The sequence below is a fragment of the Pollicipes pollicipes genome, unplaced genomic scaffold, assembly GCF_011947565.3.
Source record: "Pollicipes pollicipes isolate AB1234 unplaced genomic scaffold, Ppol_2.1 Scaffold_5802;HRSCAF=6872_pilon_pilon_pilon, whole genome shotgun sequence".
Taxonomy (NCBI): domain Eukaryota; kingdom Metazoa; phylum Arthropoda; class Thecostraca; order Pollicipedomorpha; family Pollicipedidae; genus Pollicipes; species Pollicipes pollicipes.
In genome coordinates this window covers 48,014-51,646 of record NW_023596756.1, presented here as the reverse complement: position 1 = coordinate 51,646, position 3,633 = coordinate 48,014, and positions in this window count along the sequence as shown.

Sequence of the window (3,633 nt, the reverse complement as noted above, 5' to 3'; positions counted from 1 at the left end):
GCTCCAGGTTGGGGACGGGCGCACACGCGGCTGGAACGAGGCCCAGCTGCGATTATGCAGACAGCTGTTCTGCTAATTCTACAACTGGTCACGCTCAAGTGGCTTTTACAAGGCAGACAAACCTCTTACAGCGCGACGCTCTTCAATGCCAGTGGTCGCTGCAATGTTTCTAGGATGATCCTTGAGCTTTTTCACTGAATATTTTTACTTGTATTTTCACATCAGCATTTGATAAGCCAGCATATTCGTCCGGCCCACACCGTCCGCAGCTAAAATATCGCGCTCTATGACGTCATGTAGCGGCAGCAGTCACCGTAGGTATGCAGCCCGTATGAACTGGAAATGGACTGGTCAACGGGTCAAGAATACATGCTGGAATACCGCGAGAAGCCCTGCAAGGTCTGCACATCGACAACTGTTTGCAATGACAACTCTACGTGCAAATTGGGCCGAGGGCGGCAAACGCCGGAAAAACCCGACTATAGAGTTGTACTGCAAGCGCACAACAACGGACTCCGGTCGCCGAGATCGTATTTCAGGCGATGTAACCGGCAGCTGTTTTTCCTTGTTTGGGGGGGGGGGGGGGTAACCCGCGACTGGCTGGTGATGTCGTTCAGTCTCCTCGCTGGGCAACGCACTTTCTTCTGAAACCTGATATCTAAGAGGCTTTGCATTTAAAGGCGTTGAAGAAGGCATCAGATATGATGAAACAAGCTCACTTATAACTGTTGGTATAACGGGTGCCAAGCTGTTTCCTTTTGTGAGGGCGCTGGCTCCTCAATGTTGAGCTAGACCCCCCAATGTTGGCTTACCCCCCATGTTCTTGGCTGGAATGCTATAAAATGTGTAGGTAAAAGATGACTATCACACACCAACTATATCCTTTGATCTCTTTGCGTGATGCCGTCGACATGGAGGAAGCAGCAGGGCAACTTAATCCCTTTAATCTTAAAATAACTTCCTCAAATCATGGGTAACTTTGGATGACGGGGTGAACCATTTTGTGTAGGACGTTTTTGTTTGCCACCAAACATAACCCCTCACATTTATTCCCGCAACCTCCACATGATACTGACGCCACTAGTTCACTGGTCTCATGGAGACTTTCATGCCAAGCATGATTGTAATACAGATTTAACAGACCCATTCTGAATCGGACTCTTGTCGGAGCAGCACGAAAAGACGACGGGAAGGACGAAAGGACGTTGCTATGCACTTGCACTACTCTCGGCGCCCTGTGACAGGCTGACGCTGCCAAGGAAGCAGCCGAATGGCCCTCTTCGGCTAGACATATACCAATCCTTGTTCTGGAAGGTGAGCCCTCCGCAACTCGTTTCGTCACATCACGAATGTGATCAGCATAATTTCAGTTGACCTCAGCTTAATAAAAGCAGGGTTTCGGCATCACCTGTGACTTAAAAACCAGCCATGAACATTTCAACTCGGATAGAAGATGCAACCATTACTAATAACGTTGCTGTTGTACCTGCATAGCTTTACAATTACACTTGACATACATTTTTTTGCGGCAAAAATACGGGAAAGTTTGAGTTGCATGTGGAATCCTGTGGTCATTATATGTTGAAATGTTTAACTGCGTTTTCATGACTTCTAGGAAATTCACAGATTAGGGTTGATAAGGATCTTTCAAAATGCAAAGAAGAAGTGCATCACCGTGCGCAGAAAAAAATGCTATTTAGTGGTGCGTAATCTCACGCATTTCAGCAAAACTAATTTTTAGGTTGGTCTTTTGCTTCTTTGTAATGCTGAGGGAGAGTTGGCCCACATTAAATTAAGATGTCTTGCAAAACATGGCATACATTCATTCCATGGTCATTTACGCGCGCCTCCGATCGGCGACAATTTAACACGCGCACGGGCGGCCGGTTGATTGTGACGCGCTCGGTAGGGGAAGGGGTCATCATGATTCCTGAGATAGAACAAAACGAGAGATCAAGAAATGATAAGTTCACAGCGTAGGAAGGCCTATGTATGAACCAAATTATGCCAAAGTTTGAGATAGACTTGGTCAAAATACCCCTTGAACTTTGGGGCAAATAAAGTGAAACTCCAGATTGACCTCCGAAGTGTTCCAAACCTCCTCATGCAACCACAGTAACCCTAGGCACCTGTTCTAAGTCAAGTTTTGTTGATGTCCTTTTAGGTCACGCAGGTTTGAGCGGCGGTGCCACACCTGTCGGAAAAAATCGGTTGACATAAGCCATTTCAGCTCAGTGACCGCCGTTGACCCGAAAGAAAACCAGATAAGACGTCTGCTGACGTTTCTGTGATCAATTCGAGAGGAGCTTCAAACTCTACCCCCTTAAAGCACGTTTTCAGTGAATGCAAGGATGGCAACTCGAGTCTGATTCCAGTTGGTTCAGGTGGGTGTTCGGGTTATCACGGGAAAAAGTAAGTTGCTGCCTGGAGCGCAAATAGGATACATCTTTGGAGAATCTCAATAGTATACAGACAAGAACATAACGCACACACAACGACCGAAGCGCTATTGAACTGAGCTTCTTGCCAAAAGTGCCATCAGCTGAATGAGGCATAACGCGTCCTTTGATTTTGTTCTCTGAACATCTTAAAGCTCTTCATCAGTGAGACGGAGAAAGTGTCGTAGTGGCATCCATGACCAAACCGGAATGCTTCTCTTTGCCAGAAATATGAGAAACGTCGATGCAACAAGATAATCACGCACAAATTTGTCACTAATCATTGAGAAAAATGAATAAGATGAGCACTGAAGTGCGTATGGTTTTGACGTCCCTATGTGCAGCTCGTGCCACAGTGAATTAACTGCATTCGCCGCCATGTTGCCAAGTCGCGTCAGCACTTGCTCTCATCCAGACGCTTAGTTGAGACAAATGTATTGAAGTAAACTGACGCAAATTGGTTTTAAGCTGAGGCACTTGCATTATACCATGTTTGCGCACTTGACTGCTTCCTTCAGAATTTATTGACACCACAAGAGGTACACTAAATTTTCAAAACATATGGTCCCACGGCAAAAATGACAGCAAAGCGAAACATGTGTCTACTTAAACCACCATCGCGAGTGCAAAATACAGATATTGTTATCTATATCTTGCAGAGCAGCATCTGAGGGGAGGAATTACAGCGATAAGGCGATAGAGCAAAACACGTGGGTACATGGACGCCACGTACTTAATACAAAACGCACAAATGCAAAAATGTTGCACAATCTTTATTTGGAGGCTGCTTTCTTGAAAACTTTCCGAGAGGGCACATGATTTCATTGTCAGAAACAGTGCGTAAAGCGTGTATATGTTTATATATATATATATATATATATATATATATATATATATATATATACAAGGCTATGCTTATTACAAGTTGCATCCGCAGCCCAACAAAACACAAACTGCAGGTCCCCGGCCTTTCAGAAACACAGAACATCGCTTTAAACGGTTACGGTTACGGTTATCCCCTTTATAACTTGCAAAATGCGACAGTTCAAACACAACCAGCAGGTCCCCGGCCTTGCAGAAACACAGAACATTGCTTTAAACGGTGTGTTTATAATTGTAATTGTAATTATGACTTGCAAAAGGCGACAATTCAAACACAAACATCAGGTCCACGGCGGCTCAGAACCTTTTATCA